This window comes from Hirundo rustica, chromosome Z, assembly GCF_015227805.2.
Source record: "Hirundo rustica isolate bHirRus1 chromosome Z, bHirRus1.pri.v3, whole genome shotgun sequence".
NCBI classification, from domain to species: domain Eukaryota; kingdom Metazoa; phylum Chordata; class Aves; order Passeriformes; family Hirundinidae; genus Hirundo; species Hirundo rustica.
In genome coordinates, this window is record NC_053488.1 from 24,412,272 (window position 1) to 24,433,425 (window position 21,154).

Below are 21,154 nucleotides of genomic sequence, written 5' to 3' on the forward strand. Positions count from 1 at the left end.
GCTTTGTAGCCATTCTCTGGACACATTTCAGAACCTCAATGTCTTTCTTATCGTGAGGGGCCCAGGTCTGACTTCAGGATTTGAGGTGTGGCTGCACCAGTGCCCAGTACAGGATGATAGTCACTGCCCTTGTCATGCTGGCCACACCACTGATGCAAGCCAGGTGCCATCAGCCTTCTTGGCCACCTGGGCACATTCCAGCTCATGTTCATTCTCTGCCAACCAGCATCCTGAGGTTCTTTTCCATCAGTCTTCTTTAGCATTGTCTGTGGGTTTTAGTGACTCAAGTGCAGGACCTGACACTTCACTTGGTTGAGTCTAAGAGAAATTTCTATCTCAGCAGAGCTGATCTGCAAACTGTTGGGAGCTGGGGGAGTCTCCAGAGATGTGTATGTTTCCCCTGTTCTTATATGTGTATCTTTTTTATATATGCTTGTCCTATTCCTATCCTCTGACACGGACATCTGCTTCTGGTCATAGCTGCAGACAGGACATGGTCCTTTGTTAGAGAAAAGTGTTTAAATTTCCTTCAGGTTTTCAGTGTATTAAAAAATTAAATCTCTCTCTATATAACATAGTTTCTATCAAAGGAAAATTGTAGTCTGGTTTAAGAGACAGTAAATTGGTTTTTACCATCTTTTTCTGGCCTGCAATTTTACCAAATGATCAAGCAAGAAGAATCACATTTATTCTTCATGGCAACCCCTGTTTCAACTAAAAAGAAAAAAGTAATTCCAAAGAGACACCTGAAAATATCTTTCACAAACAATTACACATTTTACCATCATAAGCTGGGGACCGATAGCTCAGCATGTCAAAGCTGACATGTAGAGATATAAAATAAAATAAAACAGGAGAGATAATCACTGCTAAAGTTGTAGCATTGAAGGAAGGGGCACCTACAGGCTCCCTCTACCCATTTGATACCTGGGCAACCTGTAATGCATGCAAGGACTCTTTCTCCAGAATGCAGAATTACAGAGCATATGAGTCCTACCAGGGTGCAAGGCACCTCTCCTGATAGCAGACAAATAGCCCACAATATCCCATTCATGACCTCTGCACGTATATCTGTGCTTTATTTATGACATTATGTTCTTGTCATTACTTGCAATGCAGATGAAAGCTTTGAAAATTTGCATTTGTGTGAGTCAGGAAGAATGAAGGAAATTGCTTTTAAATAAAACCTACTGAGAGAAAAAAAAAATAAATTAACCATTTACATTTCACCCAATATTCATGTTTTTAAAAGTCTTGAAGTATTGATCACAGTAGTTAGACATAATCAAAAAGCCTCCAACAGGGTCATAAGCACTGCTCTGCCTGTATGTTTTTTTATTCTCAGCATTAGGAACATCTCCCTTGAGTTTTTCTGGAAGTGTATTAATTGGATGATTAAAGCAAAAACCAGATCTATTGGAATTTGAAGAGATGGTGAATGCTATAATAAAACAAAAAAAATAAAACCTTGTGTCTACATGGTTAAAAAATCAATAAAGTTTTAAGAAATAATGCAAAGAAAGAAAATAAGAAAAGGCTAATTGCTCCATCTTTTTGCAGAGTTATTTCCTGAGTCACTTTACAATCTTTATTCTTTTCTTTTTATGTCGCTGCAGAATGACCCTTGGTCTCCTTTTTCACACATATGCAAAACCACAACTACATTAACAACTCTGCTGCTTTCTCCTTTGGTTCCTTTTCTTTCCTGCTTAAAATTACCCTTGCTGGCCTTATTACCCACAGTGACTAATGCACTCAGCATGGATAGAGGAGGTCTAGGTTCAAACCATATTTCTACCCCTAAATAACTGTATAATCTAGGGCACAATATTTAATGAGTTCCCCACTTGTGTAGTAGGACTGACAGTATTCATTTGTCTATTCTGACTATTTAAATTGTCAGCCCATCTGGTAGGATCATTTCCTTTTCATTTCCTTTTCAGAGTCAGAGTTCAGATCCCTTTCTTAGTTTGGATCTATTGGCAGTACAGTAGCTGGGTAAAAAAAAAAAAAAAAAAAAAAGTCTAATACAAGTATATTCAGTTCTACAGGGGGAAGTGGGGGGAGTGGCAATATTTGCTGTTACATTAGGGATCTGTTTAAACACTTGGCTTGTCTCAGCAGTGCCCAACTTGGAGAAAAAGCAGGGAGCTGCACAGCGATACTTCTGCTGCTTAAAGTGCCCCTCCATTAATTGGCAGAATGAAGGACAGGCTGTTAACTTTCCTGCTGGTGCTCTGTGTACTGAAAAGATGAATCTTCTAAATAAGACATTGTATCCTGTGGCTCAGTATCATTTACAGGAACCTCTGTTTCTTTTTGAAACTCTGGCACTTGTTCCTCTCTGATGTCCTGGAGGTGGTCTTTTCAACCCAAATTTGAACACCTAAATAAATGTTCTACCTTGAAAAGATCCTGAGTACTCAGCTGTCGTGGTTTAACCCCAGCCAGTCCCTAGCCCCACACAGCCTCTCACTCAGTTCTACACCAGCAGAAGCTGGGGGAGAATCAAAAGGGTAAAAGTGAGAAAACTTTTGGATTGGGATAAACGCAGCTTAATAGGTAAAGCAGGAGTTGTGCGCACAAGCAAAGCAAAATAATTACTAGGTATTAATTCACTGCCTCAATTGACAGGAAGGTGTTCAGCCATCTCCTGGAGAGCAGGGCCTCGTCACGTGGAATGGCCACTTTGGAAGACAAACATAATTCCAAATATCCCCCCTTCCTCTCTCTTCTTCCAACTTTATGCACTGAACATGATGTTACATGGTCTGGAACATCCTTTTGATCAGTTTGGGTCACCTGTCCTGGCTGTGTCTCCTCCCAGCCTCTCCTCTCAAGCACCCCCATCCCCTCCCCAGCCTGGCAGTGCTAAAAGCAGAAAAGGTCTGTGCTCTGTGCAAGCCCTGCTCAGCAATAACAAAAACATCTCTGTTATCCACCCTGAGTTCAGCACAAACCCAAAGCACAGCCCCACACCAGACACTGAAGAAAATTCACTTTACACCAGCCAAAGCCAGCACTCCAGCACCCATTGCAGAAGATTAGGCTGCTTATTTAGCTCCTTAAACACAGAGTCCAAACATTTAAACACCTTACTTGGAAGATTTTGATGCACACTTCCCTTGTCTCTAGCTATGGCATTAGATGTGTTCCAAGAAGTCTGGGTCTATCCACAAGTAACAACTATTCCTCCTACTGAGAATAATACCTTTCATCATTCCCAACCAAACGTTAAATGTTGTCAGGCTATGGCTTCAGCAATCTCATAATTTTGCTCCTGAAGCTTGAACCCATCTAAGTGTCCTATCTCCTCTCCCTTACCTTCCCACCCCAACCTCCTCAACTTTCCCGGCAACGTCCTTCCCTTCAGAAAGAAGCAGAATACCTAAGAACCGTCCTCTCCATCTGGAAAATACCAATTCTTCTCTTCTGAGGACTGTGTCACTAGTGTTGGAGTGAGGAAGGAACAGCTGTGTCGTGAAGTGCTTCCTTATCACCCAGAGTGCTCCTACACAGAAGGACTTAACTGCCCCAGTGAAGAGTTGGGGGAGAGTGCCCTGATTCATGTCACAGGCAGTGGAAATACAGAGGAGCAGGGAGGGAATGTGAATGAGAAGACTTCTATTGATTTCAAGTCAGAGGAGTGACACTGGTTTACAGTAGCAGAGGAGCTTACATTTTAAGATAAAAGGTGAAACCTTGATTCCTTTGAAGCCAAAAGCAGTTTTGTCATTCACTTCACCTAGGCAGTTTTCAATTTTAGGAAGACTGACTTTTTCTTATTTAAGGCAAAAATTAAGCAGCCTTGGGGACAATTTTTGAATAATTCTTACCCTCTTGTTTTTCCTGGTGAGTGTCATATTTCAGGGCTTGCACTAAAATAAAGTAATAATAATTAAAATTCCCTATGTTTGTTTAATTTAGTGTCTTATATTTACTAGATATATCCCAAGCAAACAAGTGAACTCCATTCACCTTGCCCTGAAGAATGAAAACTCCAAGGACAAACCTATACAAAGAGATTAGAAGGAAAGAAGAAAAGAAAGATATATTGCTTTTAATTAAAGTACATATCCACAAGGCAAGAGTAGGCCTTTAGGAAACAAACTTTAACACAGAAGTGAGAGATCTGTGAATTGTCCCAAATAACCTTACTGGGAGGTGAGGGGAGAGAGTGAAGAGAGATAAAGGGAAGAAGGTAGGACTCTCTGAATGGGAAAGTGAATATTATTAGGAGATGAAAATGAGACACATAAACATTAAGCAAATTTCAAACTGCAGATTGACTGAGTTGTGCTATGCTTTAAAGCAAACCATAACTGAAGGTTTGTCTTCACATAAATCTCCTCTGGTTTATGTGATGTATCTAGTGAGGTTGTGTCTGTGGGACACTTTTCAAATGCCATTCCAGAAAATGGTAATTTTCCTCCACAGAGAAGTAAAAATAATTGTGCTCCAAGGTTGGGTATTGGTTTTGGCTTTTCTTTGGTTTATCTTCAGTCAAAATTCACTGATAAGAAGTTCTGCCTCTCTCTGTGCCTGTGTTTAGAGGCCACCTTTTCCCTTCTCTTTCCTTTTTCTACACAACTTTTGACTGACTTATTATATGGTATTATTTTAGACTTTGCTGGTACTTAAGCCTGTCACCTTATTAATATCTAGGTGGTTTTTCTATTGCAGCAGAAGTAGCAAAAAGAGAAATATATATGCTTGTATTTATGTATATTTATTTATTTTATATATATAGTTATGTAGCTCAAAATATACACATTTAATATCTTTGCTGCCTTCTATTCCAGAGGAAAGCTGAAGGTTTCCTTTACAATTTTAGTTTTGGGAGGATGAGAAAATGAACTTCTATTCACCTGAAAAGTGGGACTTTTACTTGATGTTTAGGCCAGGGATCTACCTTGAGATTGCAAGATTTGTAAGGCTTTACTACCAGCTGAGGGGAAAACACCACCTCTCCCTTATTTACAGGTGACTTTGAACTTATGGAGAAGCTCATTTGTATGCATCTGGATAATCTCTGTCTATAGTTAAAGCCAATCTGGAAAAACAGAAAACAACAAAAAAAAAAAACCCAAACAAACAAACAACAAAACCTAACCTTGAAAGCAAAAATAATAAAAATAATACCAAAAACAGGTGCATGGAAAAATGTGTATATACAAGCTGAACACAATGTGTTTGGTAGGGGATGAGGAACCAGAAAGTTACAAGCATTTAAGAGAAATGCTGCTTATTTTAAATTCGCTTGCACATCTCATGGTAATATGCCTCGCTGTGAAAGACTGATAGGCAGAGGAGAAAAAAAGCTTTGTGAGTTCAATAGCTACCCACTGATTGTAAACATGAGGAGGAACTCTGTGAACACAGTGCTGAAATATAGGGTAATTTCCTCTTTATTGGAGTCCATGAAGTCTGCTACATTAATGTTTAAGCTCTGTATACAGTGCATATAACAGTATTATACAGATATTTTCTGCAGTTCTTTACTTGCTTTTTAAAGTTCCTTCAGGGGAAAAAATATATGAAGGACAAATAGCCCTATTTTTTTCTTTCCTCCTCTCATGATACTTCCCACCTCTCATATTAATATGTAGTACAACACAATCTGTGACTGACATCCGTGCAATGCCCTTTAATGCCCTCCACTGATTTTAAGGTGAATTTAACTTATATCAAGTACCTCAACTCAGTCTTTTGTGTTGCTTTTTAAGGAGAGGAAAGACAAAGGAAACAGGTGTTTGAGGTAGCAAAGGAAATCAGTCAATGAATGATGTAGTCTGTCTATGGGCTAGGCATTCTAGGATGTGAATCCTCAGAGGGAGGATTAAGTCTGGAAATGGGGAGACATGGTCACTTCCATGGGTAACAAAGGGAAGACTGTGGAGAGCACACAGTGGCACTGCCACTGTCACTTGGCTGTAGCTGAAGCAACCTTTGGACCACAGCTTGATTTTCTGAGGAGCACATATGACATTAGTCCTCCTGAATGACCCTGCCCATCACCGAAGTCCCGCATCTGCCCAATGCCATGGTGGAGGAGTCCCTTTCCACCTCAGTCTTGGACACAAGTCCCTGTCCCAAGGACACCCCAAGATCCTGTTCTCCAGTCCTGTCTCCTGAGTGGACTTCAGACCACATCTCCTGGAGTCATCCCTCAGATACATGCTGTGAATTTCCTCCATCTCCTCTTCATCCTGATGGGATGTGTGGATAAACCCTAGGTCTGATTCATTCTTTCTTGGTTCCTTATCTCCCCTTCTTGTCACAGGACCCCACAAGACATCTCTGTTTCTGAGGGCACTGGGTCACCTTGGCTTGCCCTCATCCTGTGCCTGCTGTCAGAGAGTGAGGGTAGAAGAAAGGTGGCTATTCTTGCCAAGTGTATTTAGAAGGGGCAATATTACATTTGTGATATGAATAGGCCATGTCCTCTGCCTGCAAAGCATGACATGTTGGGCTTCTTTTATTACCTTAAAGCAAAAAGAAACAAAGTTCCATTCTGTGTACAATCCTCTTACATTGTGGCATTGTGGTGTGCTAAAGCCTTTTATACTGCATTTTTTTTAGTCTTATTTAGGCTGTTTAAAAGAACAAAGTATTCCAGGTTCATCTTCTAGATATATTGAAGGGGGAGGGGGGGTCGGGAAATCTCAACACGGTATTATTACCTTATTTCAGGCTTACAGGCAGTAAAGACAACATCAGAGGGGCTCATATACAAAATATTGCCTTTGTCCCAAATAGGACACAATTAAACTAGAAGATTACTCTTTATTTCTTTTCTATAGGAGTTACTCCAAGATTAGATAATAATGACAAGGCTAATGTTGATTTAAAATTGTGACATCTGGAAAAGAGTAGTCCATGTCAACATTTTTAAAGGATGGGCACCTATTCTTACCTTCCTGAGGACTGAATTTCTCTTTTAGATTTCCGTGGCAAGCCAAATATTACCAAATTCCTTGTGCTTTACTATGATTATTGGTTAAATTAAAAAAAAAAAAAAAAACAAAAAACTAACAAACAAACAAACAAACAAAAAACAAACAAACAGTGGATTAGGGGAATGCAAAAGAGAATTAAAAGGCTGAGATTAAAAACTTCAGATCTGTTGATTGTTGTAACTACTAGACATTTCTTATATAACTATTTGTAAGCATTTTAAGTGTGCCAGATCAATACAGAGAATGTATTTTAAGTCAGGATTTTTATAATGATGATCAATATTATTAGCATTAAAAGAATTAGAAAAATACCTGAAACAACATAATTCTTTGTTCCTTTAAAGACAGTCAGAGAAATGTTGAATCCTCTGCTGTTTTATTGTTTCTATTCCTTACAGATGAAATTTAACTGTAAGCTTATCAGAAGGGTTTCTTCTGTTATCAGAGATGCTTTGACTAGGATTCCTTCTTCCTCTTTGCCAAGCCTGTGTTTGCAAAACAGAAAACACGAATCCAAGTCCCTGCATCTGGTGTCAATTGAAATAAAACAAAGACAGGCTCATTTTAGCCACATAATTTAAGAAAGAAGACAGTATGATAACATTTAGAACAAGCCTCATACACACCAGCCAGCCATTATCCTTCAGAAGCAGGTGGCAGATGGCATGAAATCATCTTCGTCAGACCTCCAAAGCTTTGCTGCCACATTTGGGAGCATGGTTCTTGTAATGACTACTTGCATATTCATACTGCGTGATGGGCACTTCTCGAATTCTGTGCACCTCATTTTGGAAAGAAGCTAATGTGGCTACACATGTATTTTATTGCACCATTCACATTTGGCATCATTAAGAAGGAGAAGATTTTTTTTTTTCCTTTTTTTTTTTTTTTTCTGGGTGCATCCTTCTCAGCTTGCATCAGAATGGCACAGGGAATCTAAATGAATGCAGTCTGGAGCACCATGACTTGCCTGAAGCTGTGCAGATCGGCTTCTGTGTAATGCCTCCTGTGAAATAAAATCAGGATTAGTCCTCCATGTCATATGGACACATCTGACAAAACTAGATTCTCCTTTATGTCTAGAGCTCTAAGGTTGCTCTCCAGTTTTCATTACATGGCTGTCAAATTCCTTTTCAAAACCGGGTATGCAAAGATATCTGTGGTTTACAAATCATCAAGGTGAGGCATATTTCTTTTCCAAGACTGCCAGGAGAATCAATGGCAGATCTAGAGAATTTACTTTCAGTCAAGAAAGAGCATTTTGCTCATACTTTACTTTCACTACTGAGTCTGTTTTGCTGATGAGAGTTCAGACAAGTCCATGATAAGATTCCTCTTGACTTTAGTGGGGTGTCACACATTGACAAGTCTCAGGACTGGGCTGTGGGTATTGTAGTACCTTATGCTTCCGTTAAAGACATTTGTAAGCTATGAGGGTGCAGAAACCAGCTTTGGATTTCCTTTAAATGTGAACCTCAGGAACTCAAAAGTGCAGCAAAAGGGAAACATTGATTGCTCCAGTCTGTGACAACATCAGTCCCATCAGCTTCCAATCCTGAAACCACCATTACAGAAAGGGGGAAAAAAAAAAGAAAATTACTGATTTTGATCTTTCAGCTTTTTCCTCTGTGGTCAAAGACAACATGGTACCTTGGAAATCCTCTGACAAATTACATATGGCTGTCAGAAGTCACTGCCACTAATGTTTCCACTGGCAAGAAAACATATTCTAGCATTGCCTCTAGTGCTTCTTGTCTCCTGCTCACAGGAGAGCAAAAGGCAAGGCTCTCATGTTCATAAGGTATGCCTAACCTGCGAGTGCAGTGTGCAAGCACACGTGGGAAAGCAGATCAGAGAGGCTGAAGACCTGCAGAAGAATCAGAAAGAGAGTAAGAAGCAACCCATCTTCATTCAGAGCACTTGCCTACTGCATTTCATGGTTTCCAGGGCATTTCTTATAATGCATCTTCACTAAATCCCCAGGTAGAAAAACGCTTGTTCTCAATTTAAACGCATGCTTAATTTAAACATGTAAATAGTTCAATTTATGTTGTATCAAGACCCAAATCAATCTTATTAAACCTTATTTTAAAAACCTAACAATGTCGGTGCTGCTTGCTTTCATTCTCTTCGAGTGAACTTTTCCCCTTTATTTTCCTTGTAATTTTGCTGCATTAAAATGCTGCATATTCATATACCAGCAACAAGTTTTGCCTGAGAAAAAATATGTTGCCTTCTAAGACTGTTCTGCTCTGACAGAAGATATTATTAAATACCATAAGCAAATACAGATATGCACTGTGACATCTGGAAGGAAATAACCCTACAGTCACATTTTACAAAGGAAACCCAACCAGAAGAAGAGCTCAGACATGTAAAATGAACATTAATGGCATCTTAATGTTCCTCAGCTGCCTCTAGAAGGTTAAAATATATTGAATCATGGCCATTTCTAGAGGAGGTTTGTCAGCAGATGGAGCATTGTAGGAACTCAAAATACCCTATCAGATACATTAATCCCCAAAATTATACATCATGATTTTTTTTCCTTTTTTTGTTTTGTTTTGGTTTGGGGTTTTTTTGTTTTTTTTTTTTTTTTTTTCCTTTTCTTTTGTTCCCAGGGAAGAAGGGATGTTTATAATTGATTATATATATTTTGTTGTTGCTGTTGGTAAGCCAATAAGTATTTGCTTTCAGGCGTCAAAAGCTGCTAATTTTTTTTTTTTTTTTTCTTCCTTTGCCAAGGGTGATTCATATACATAGAATATTATGAGAGTATTGAGAAAGGAAAGGAAGATTTTTTTTATATGCAATTTTGTGTTGATTAGTTTGAGCAGAACTTTATAGTTCACCCACAGCAGAAATAAAAATGAAAAATTGAATAACAAAAGAATCTGAGCAATGTATATGAATGTTTCTGTGCTTATTTATGTGCACAGAACATTATTCTGTGCATGAACCCATTATCAATGCAGGGTTCAAGCTGATATGACACATGGATGCAAAGAAACTCATTGAATGAGAGAAGGACAAGAAAAAAAAAAATCAGAAACTGTGGAAAGAAAGACATTTATTAACTTCTTTTAACCAACCAGTGTTGGTGCAACTTTTCAAAAACCTGTTCTTAGAAATTCTGTAAGGTCTTTTTGCAGACATCTCAAGTAGCATTAGACTGAAGGTTCTTCATGTACAAAACCCATATATTTGGCCCTTGGGGGGAAAAAAACCCCAAACATCATGATACATGCCTTTTTTGTATTCAATTTTATAAGATTATGATATTTCAGATAATTGTGAGGGAGGAACTTTCTGTAGAATCAGATTTTTTTTATGTGTAGCAAGACATTTAGGAATTAGTTTTTGGAGTGGAATTTCTCCCCAGGACTGTGCTGTTGGTATAAGTTTTTTGATTCTGGAAGATGGAACTTCTTTTCCCATTCAATTTTCACAGTCCAGGACCAATATAAACACTGTAATTTCCTAGTGGTTTCTTTTTATGGAGAAAACATGACTTGTCACTTGAGTCACTACCTGAAGAAAAAAGAAGCTGCTCTCAGGTTCATACCCCACTTTTTTAGTCTCAGGTCCACTGGTTAATTTAGTTCCTTTGTGGAATGGGCCAAAAGTTAAGCATGATTCTTTGCCAAATTATCTGTAAATTGGGTAATATTTCTGTTACCCTAACAGCATGAACAATGAAGTCAAATAGTATAGATCTGGTTGAAACTTGAGGAATAATTCAGTGTAGTGTGATTTAACTCATACTTTTTCTAGGTTGGTTAGTATCATATTAGTCTTCTGAGATGTGTATTGTATTTGCAGCTACTACAGATTTTAGCTCCCTAGGACTATTTACTTAATGAATCTATATGAAAAGCATAATTTGCTAACATTTGTAGATAGATGCAAATTTTTTTAAAAAATAATATATTGAATTTTTACTACTTGATTCCCAGTACTGATGTTTCTATTTTCTAAATTGAACTAAAAATGTCCACAAAAAAGTTCTCAAATAATTTCCTCATCTAAGAAAACCGTTGTGGTTCACATATGTGCATATCCAGAAATAGTTGTATAAACCCATCTGTCAAAAACTTTAACTTGTGACTTTGGTACATCATGTTCATCTTTTAGCACTGTTTCCTTGCCCTTCTTTGGTCCATTCTGGTTACATGTATAGGCTTCAACAACAAATACCATGACTAGATATTTGAAAAGTCCCTGAAATGATGCATATTAATTTCAGTCATTGCCTTCTGGAGTTAATATTAGACAGATACGTTGTGAATAGTGAACCCATCTCAGAGCAGGGTTAAATAGACCCTTTTAGGTGCGCACCAAAGACCAGGAACTTGGTTCCTTGATTTCCTATGCCTGGAGTGGTCAAGGACAAGTTGAATGAAGCCCTGAGCATCCTGCCCTAGTGGGTGGTGTCCCCATGCATGGTGGGAGGTTGGAACTAGAGGAACTTTGAGGCCCCTTCCAACCCAAACCTTTTTATTATTGTCTGATTCCAAAATCATCAGAAACTGCAGTGAATCCCTTTTGAATGCTGTGTGTCGCTTTCTACCAACTATATCAGAAACTTTAAGCAACTACAGTTTGACTTCAGAGCCATACAAGAGTTTAAAATTATTTGAGACAAATTAATGGGCTGATATATTAGATAAGTCTCTGAAACTGTGTGTCCTTCCCAGGTACTTTCCTGGATCTTTTCTATTTAACCACAGCTTTGCTCTGCTGAGGGTTGCCTTATGTTCTTTGGCATGCTGCATTGCTGAAAAAGCACAGGGTTTAAAATTTGAGATGTTAAGCAGTAATTGTTATGTTCCATGACTTAACAAAAACAAAAACAAACAAAACAAACAAACAAACAAAAACACAAACACACACACACACACACAAAAACAAAACAAACAAACCCCCCCCACACACACAAAAATACCAAACCACAAACCAACCAACCAACCAACTAACTAACCAAAACATCGCTAAAAACACTCCCCCTAAACCACCCCCCAAAAAAAAAACCCCAAAAAACAAAAAAACAAACAAACAAACAAACAAAAAAAACCAAAAAACCCAGGAAGATGAATGTGAGTTTCAGTTTCACAAGAAGGCTGTTATTACCCCTATAAGCAGCTAAAAAAATTCACACACAGGCACATCTTAAGTAATGCGTTAAGCTGTCCAAAAGGTAATTTACATGCTGTCAAGGCAAACAAGAATATGCTCACAAATTCAAGAGCAATATATGTGCAATTTGCACAGCATCAATTCCTTGGTTATTTTTTGGATGGAGCCATCACCATCAATTAAGTTAGTGACTCTTTGGTTCAAATTACTTTTTGACACATAGTGAACAGAATGGCTCAAAAGAGCATTATTTCCCCCATTGCTCCCTTGGCAGTCATAGAGTAAATGCAAACAGGTGGAAATGTGGAACATCAGTGCTGCTGAATCACATAACTGACCAACTAGGAAGAATCAGCATAATAAATATAAAGATTATTTTGAGGTGGGAGACAGTGTAAATAGATATTTACATCCTCCCTGTTGTTCAGCATTTGACGTAACAGTGCCAGTCTGCCAAAGAGGGTTTAATAAGAATACTGAAACAGATTCTCAGATGGTGAAATATGCTCTACTTCCATGCTGCCATTGGAATCAGAGCCCAGAACTGGCACTCTGGAACAGCATATTCTAAGGCGCAAAATTAATCTGATAAAGTCCAGGGGGTTTTTGTGTGTGGGTGGTTGGGTTTTTTTGGGTTTTTTTTTTGTTTGTTTTGTTTTTGGGTTTGTTTTTTTTTTTTTTTTGGTTTTTATTTTTTCTCCATATAAGAAGCACAAGAGCAAATGGGCAAACATGAGCCACAAGGTGAGGATCAGAGAACACTTGTTTCAGTAGTGTTACAGCGGAGATTTGTCATTAACATAATGTTTAACTAGCGCCTGAAATGTGGCTTCACAGATCCAACTGGACATAAACAACAGTTCCTTGTAGTGGGAATGTACTGGTAAGCAACCACTTCTCTTTCTTTGCCATGCCTTGTATTCCAAGTGTAACTGTGTGCATCAGAGATTTTATGAGTCCTCAATGGGTTAGGATTTCACCTTGAGACAGTCCTGGCTCCGTGCCTCCATTTCCTTTTTGTTCCTCAGCCTGACAGACTCATCAACACAGAGACACAGTGGATTTTTTCCTCCCTGCACCTTACACAGCTCTGAACATAGAGTCAGAGCCTGCCATGTTATTAGCAAGGCACATATGGAAGAAAACCTGCATCAGTCTGACAAAAAAAGGGCTACTGAATGCTAAATTAATATCTAATAAACTGTTAAATCAAGTGCCTTGGGCAACCATTTAAAGTGAAATCAGAAGCAGCTGAGTCTTGCCATGAGTTTGGACCTCAGCTTGGCTCTCTGATGATTTTTTATGGTAGCGGCACAGAGCAATGAACAGGATCATCACATTGCCTGGAGATGTGTTGGTTTGGGAAGTGCTGACATCACTGTTATCAAAGCCTTCACTGTGGAAGGTTATGATGCTCATGCAAGGGCTTTCATGCTCTCATTTAAGCTTAACAGCTTGCAAAGGAGAATTTCCATTTATAGAGGTCCTTCGGGGCTGCTAGCTGTTCTCTTTGGCATGAATGACTGACACACCACAGAACAGTAGCAATGATATGTGCTATACATAAGCTAACAATGATTGATTAAAGTAATAAGAGAGGGAAGATACTATGCCTGAGGAGATAAATGATATAAGCAGCTTGCCTTCCACTATGGAGAAAACTCAAATAAGAATATATGTTGGTAATGGATTATGTAAGTCATTGATAACATTTAGGTTTCCGAAAAGGATGCAGAAAAAGTAAAGCATCAGTCATTACATTACATATGCCTGTTCATTTTCCTTCTCCATCTCCAGCTTCCTATTCCCAGAGCTGAACATTCATTAAAGATAAGTCTCATGTCTTTTGCTAATGATTGGGCCATACTTGGAGGGTCAGGGAGAAACTGTGGTCATCCAGTCCTTCATCAGCTGTACCTAGCAGCAAGTGCAGTCAGAAATTGTTCTGGACTTGGTCTCTAATAATAAGCCAGGGCATAATACATGCAACAGAATTTATTGAACAACTAAGGTCTACTTTAGTGATCATAATATATTCAGATATGAATTATTCCTCTGGGTATGTGAAAATAGAATCTCAGAATTTCTCTCCCTCATCACTGCTCCCTCTCCCCCCCCCCCCCCCCCCCCCCCTTTTTTTTTTTTCTTATTGAGACTGGTTTGGATGTAATATATGGAATAATTTTTTAGGAAGTGAAATGATATCAACAGAAGTGCAGAAAATTGACCATTATGAAGAAGAAAAAAAAAAAAAAAAAGAAAAAAAAAAAAAAGTTCTGTATCTAATTGGCAGATACAGAGTATGGATACCAGCTATATCCATCCCAGAAAAAAGTATCAAAAATAGGACAAGAGACAAGGATGTGGTAAAGCAAAGATAATAAGGAGGAGCAGAAGGCATTTGAAAAGTTCAAAGGATATGTTAAGTGGGAGGAATGGGCAGATTATATGTGTAGATAAAGCAAGAAAAAAATAATTGGAGTGAAAATGAACACTGAACATGAAACAGGCCAAGACATCTCAGCCCCACAGGGTTTTAAGATATTTACACAATAGTCAATTGGGAAATGGGTAATCTTTGTAAACTTGAAAATTAATTAAATTTTATATAATGTACCAGCACCACAAAACATTCTGCTCCTTATTCCAGTACCTTATTCAAAGTCTGCTGGAGTTGGTGGCAGTCTTTCAGTAGCTTTTCAATGATTACATCAAGTCCTATTAAAATTATATATCAGGTAGGTTGAACATTCATAACCTAGGAATTTAGACTCAAATTATCAGCAGGCAGCTAGCACCTAAGACCCATCTGGTCCTTGGTCTATGAAATTCCTCTGAGTATCCTATCAGTTTAAGGCAGGTTTCGCTTCCATTCAAGGATTTTTTTTTTTTTTTTTTTTAATATATATTAAAATGTAATATTCTAACAAATGCAAAAAAAAAAAAAAAAAAAAAAAAGATAAAAAGAAACCCAGTCTAATAAAAATCTTGATAAATTCATAATGAATTGAAAACCAAGGACACCTACAGAGTAAAATAATAATATTTTTTTTAAAAGGCAATAAATCTGTGAATTAAATATTCTCTATTTTTATATTGATTTTAAAACCTTCTGATTGGGGAAGAAAAACACAAGCTTAGTAAGAATTTTACAATTAAAGAAAAAAATAATCTGTGATATTTTCAGAGTGATAGTTTCAGATAGAAATATCTGCATCCGCAATGATAGTCACTGGCCCAATTTATCCAGCCAGACCCCTCCTGTGGTGCGTTTGTCCACTGAAATGAATGATTAAGCTGTGAGTAGAGCAACAGTTTCTCAGTGAGGTGCAAGAAGAGTGAATAGAGACAGTCATTGACAACAACTCAAAGTAGGACAGATCTATTATGTTCATTACTTGTGGAGTTAAAAACCATTCCTCAATTCAGGTGCAGAAAACACAGTAATTTGTCCAATTCTTAGGCTATACATAAACACAGAAACATAGTTCCCCAGGGAGCACCACTGGTAACCAGACACCAGCTGGATGTAATTCCAGATTGCACTCATCCCATCCATTTGCAGCCAGTTTCTCCAGGAGAATGTGTCAAAGGCTTTACTGATGTCCGAGTAGAGTCTACATCCACAGCCTTTCCTTCATCCACTAAGCAGGCCACCATGTCATAGAGGGAGATCACAAACCCATGCCGGCAAAATTGCATAGTGGAAGGAATTGCAGGTTACAAAGAAGATATATTCCAAACACTAAGGTGCTATAGAACCTTAGGTTTCCTTTCTTTTTTCTTTTTTCTTTTTTTTTTTTTCCTTTTTTTTTTCCTATTTCTTATTTCTTTTTTTCTATTTTCTTTTTCTCTTTTTTTTTTGTTTTGTTTTGTTTCATTGTTTTTGTTACTTAATTTTTTATTTAAAAGTATGATAAGAAGAACATCTTCACCCATTGCCCATGCCAACATTTTCTGCTTCCTTCATCAGCAAGCTTCTTTCTCTTTCTTGTTTCCAATAAGAAATGCAAAGTCTATACAATTACTGATGAAATCAAAGTGAAATATTCAGAGTTACGTGACTATTCTTGAGGCAGAACTGTGTCTCATTAATGAACTGTGTTGCCATACTGAGGTTAGTAAATAACATTAACCTTAATTTAATGGTCAAGAGAATGAGGCAAATGTTAAGAGCAGAAAGAGCAACTTCTAGGGAGTGAGTCAGCAGTAGAGTATGATAGAGTATTCATATTTTCATTCCCTGGTATCTTCCTATTATTTCAACCTCTGTTTCCAATAATAAACATGGCACTTTGTTACAGGAAGAAAAACCAAGGAAAATATAGACTTCTCTCTTAAAAAGTTTTGTGCGCTTTTTTTTCCCCTAATGTTTGTTTTTATGTCACTTGTTAGTTTGTTTTCTAGCAATGTACCATAATTTAACAAATCAGTTCAAAAGAAAAGGGGGGGGGGGGATTAGTAGAGGTTATTTTATTAATTTGCCAGTCAGCAAAAGGGAAAAACATGCATTTGGCATACTGCTGCTGAGCATGCTTTCTATTTCATCCCAATGCACACCTCAGATGTACCCAGCAATTAATAAGCATTATATTTAGTTCCCTTAAAAGCAGAAAAGGAAAAAAGAAAAAAAGAAAAAAGAAAAAAGAAAAAAGAAAAAAGAAAAAAGAAAAAAGAAAAAAGAAAAAAAATTTGAATTATTGCTCTTTTTATGATTCTATAAAAGCCTTTAATAGTTTGGGGGCAGAAGCTTCATCTTGTCTGCCTAGCCAATCATCACTGAGTGATTAAATTATTCATGTTGGTTTTAATTAACTTTGTTTACTGTGACCAGATCATGGTGTCTTTAATTTGGAAAGTGGAAGCCAAGTAAGTGCATGTGTCTGGTGGTTTCTGGAGTGAGTGGGTTGCTGTGGGAATGTCAATGGATCAGCATAGGTCAGCAGAGTTTATATATATATATATATATATATATACACACACACACACACACACACACAGAGGGGAACCCCCCCCCCCCCGACACACACACAAAACAAAACAAAACAAAACAAACAAACACAAAAAACCCACAAAAATTTGATGAAAAGAGAATATTTGTACTAAATAATTTTCAATCAGCACCAAACTGGTCTGAAGGGAACGGAGGGAAGGGAAAGACTCAGAAGAATTTGGTTTGAGACAAAATTGCCACAGGACTTTGTTTCATTGCTAAGGCTGGAATTGGGCAAAGACCCACGGAAGTCAAAGCAAAGAATTTCACTGTGGGTTAGGGCAGGATTTTGTATTTCTGTAGTTATGGGTAGTAACAGTGAAATCATTCTGCTCAATATGCTGCAGTTTACTCAAGACCTTGTTCTTTCCTTGACAGGTAGAGAAAATACGTTAATTTATATAATTTTTCAATAATAGAGTTGACTTCCAATAGTCAAAAGAAAAGGAAACCTCTAGGATAAAACATCTTTATCCCATGATGTCATGACAAGTGCCATTCCATCCATTTGCACTGTGAGATCTATCCCCACAGCCTTAAAACCAGATTACTGTCAACTTTGAGATACAGGATCCATTTTAGAATTCTTAGGATACAGCTTTCATGAATTTACAATAAAGAGCTTGTAGAAATATACATAAAAAACCCAAAACAAACAAACAAACAAAACACACACACACACAAAACAAAAACAAAAACAAACAAAAAACCCTAAAAAACCACCAAAAACAAGCAAGCAAACAAACAAACAAACAAAAAACCACCAAAACCAACACCCTGATGTCTCTCTGGCTATCAGCCTAAAAGGTACCTGTATAACTGAAATATAATTATTTAGCACAGGAGTTTCTAATCGAGTCATTGGAATGAAAGTTTATAATAGTTTAATAAATTACTCACTTGAATTTTGTTATTTTCTGCGCCTAAGAAACTGACCATTTTTTGAGTTTCTGGGAGATGGAAGTACTAAAAAGAGAAAAAAGAAAATCTGCTGTGTTGAAAAAAGAGAAATGCTCAAAAATAATAATAATATTTTAAAAGGTTAAAAACTTTTTAGTACCCTGACACAGAGATTTTTGACTGGCAGAGCTTGTTACTTTCTAAAACAGACATAGACCTGGAAAGATGTTGTCATGTTTTTGTTGTTTGTTTCTTTGCTTGCATGTTTTTCATATATGATTTTTTTTTTTTTAATGTGAGATGCATCATTTATAAAGAAAAAGTCCTACTTTTAGTAGGACATTTAGTGTACTACTAAATGTAATTCTAGTTCTTACCAGAGCAATATTAAGTGTATCCTGCTCCAGTAATTTTCCTCATGTCTGTCACGTTTTGCAATTTACTTCTCCCTTACTGTTGATAACAAGTCCTTTTCCTTAAAAATATTTTTTCTTTACTGGCAAATCCTCTTTTTAGTTATTTTAAGTTTTTCTTTCCTACTGTGAAGATGAGGCACAATCTCAACTGACAGACTGTGTTTTAAGCTAAATGTTGGGAAGATTGTGGGATTTTTACAGTCTTGAGTTATGTCAGGCACTAATTTCGGTAACAGGGCTTTACCATGCAGGTGCTGGCAACAAAGAAAGACACTCCATACCCTGAACAGAGCACTATTAAAGTCTGATTCACTGTAGGGTTTCTTCAATCACTTCTCCATCAAAAACTTCAAAGACTTATAAAAAGGCAAAATTGAAGTCAAGCTGCGGTGAATCATGTCCCTACATACACTAACCTTTAATTTAAGGCATACCAAAGAAATGATGAGTTGTATCTCAGGCCGTGGGGAAGGGAAAATACTTCATGATCATTCATGGCTTAGACAAACAGCAGAGAAGGAAAGCATCTGGGAAAGGCACATTGACTAAGAGCAGAGGACATAACCCTCCTCATATCTACGCATGGCAAATCAATTTAATGTCTTTCATTACTGCTTGAAAACGGAAACTTACATGTGAACAATAAACTTTAATCTGGTTGACAACAGTTTAAAAAATGCACTGGAAGCAAGTTTCGGCTGCATGACATACTTTATGACACTTATTAAAAAGACATACTTGTAAGTCAATTAACCTGCCCAATGGTACATTTTAACTTGTTTTCTATTAGGAAAGGCAGCAAAAGGGCAAAGTTTTTCATTTGGGAAAGTTCTAAGTTGATTCCTTTTTCCTCTTTAAGTGAAGGACATTGCCGGTGTCATCATTCCTAACCCGTCCAATATGAAATATAAGTCATTGGTGTCCACCAACCCATATTGTCATAGGTAACGGTTGCTTATTCCCTAAAACTTTATAGTCATTGCAGTCTGATATGGTAATTCATTAATTAAAGTAATGATGACACCACAGGATGAGGCAGTTAACAAGGTTATACATCTATCTGTATATTACAGAGAGCATCATTTGCACCCGACAGAGATAAGGTCGCAAAAACATTTTAGCTGAGCTTCTCTCATCCCAAAACTTTTCTAAACATTTGTGTGCTCTTGCTTCTGTTCCATTCCTCATCCCCTTACCTCTCTTTAAAGTTTGTCCTATTAAAATATAAGTATGAACACACACACAGACACAGATGTAGTGTGTATAAATTTATTTTATATCCATAGACTCTCTGTATAACATGCATAAATATACATCAAATATACAGCTAAATATATGTATGCACTCCATGTATTAGAAACATATTTAATTTATACTTAAAGACTCATAAGTACAAAAACATACATAGAGATTTTGTCTAGATTTAAAAAAAAAAAAAAAAAATTGCTTTGTGATTTGTGGTGGCTTAGGTCTATGGTAACCTGTTTTGGGAAAGGCAGAAAGCGAAGTGAGGTGAGAACTAAGATTTTCTTCCTTTTTGAAAGCATATTACATTACACCTTGGCTCATGATATAGGGACTTGTCAATGGGTAAAGTAGACCAATAAAAATATAGACAGGAAACATATAGACAGGAGACATATATTTTTGTTCATAGAACACATTTCAACGAACAGATTAAAACAAACAAACAAAAAAAGGTCAATCAACCAATCAAACAAAAATAAAAATAAAAATAAAAATAAAAATAAAAATAAAAACCCCAAACCCCACAAAACCAAAAACACAAACAAATCCAAAACCCCCAAACAAAACAAAAAAGCCCAAATTCTAACAAACAAACAAACAAACAAACAAACAAACAGTAACAACAAAACAAAACCACCACCACCAGCAAAAAAAACTACCAAAATCATAAGCTCAGCACAAAACCTGGTTGATCTGGTTTGATTCTGGTAACTAAGAACAGTGAAACTCTTCACTTTTGTCTTGTGTCAGACAAGGTTCACCCAAGATTTCAACTTCAGTGACACTGATTGTGCTTGAAGTTTGCCCAAATCATTTTGATCTGCTATTTAAAGTTACTGCAAGTCTTGTAAATATCCTGATTTGGGTAGGATTAAAAGAATTTTTTTTTCTTATGAAATATTTGATAATTTCACATATGTCTCTGCCTGGTCTTGGAAGTGTTGAACCAGAACAGCAGTATTTTAATTTCTGTAGTAAATATATATAAACAATATATTAGAGGATAAGTAAGTATTTTAGGAGCATGGATATGCACATATTTAAGCTGTATGCTGAGTTACCCCTGAATCACAATTGTATTTGTGTCCGAGTTCTGTTTTCTAGCTTTAATTGCTTACAACTGAAATTTGTACAAATGTCTAGAATGCTTCTAGCTCTTAATGGCATTCAATTTATGTGCAACTTCATATATTTTCATTCTTCTCCAGAAGACCAGAAAAGTTATATCCTAAGACTGCCCTAGTTCTTATGGAATACTGATTTACTGATTATGGGGATGGCCATAAAGAACAAGTGGAAGGTGATGGTTTGCTACATAAATATTTAAAAACTCCTTTGGTATTCATATTTTCTGAGTCTGTCTTTGTTGGATGAGATTATTTCTAAGCGTATATTTTTAGTATCAGTAATTAAATACAGGTGTACATATTTTTGAATAAATATGTAGTAAATTTGCTTGAACTATCTGTAAGAACAGAGGAAGGTCTCTGAGTGTTCCATGG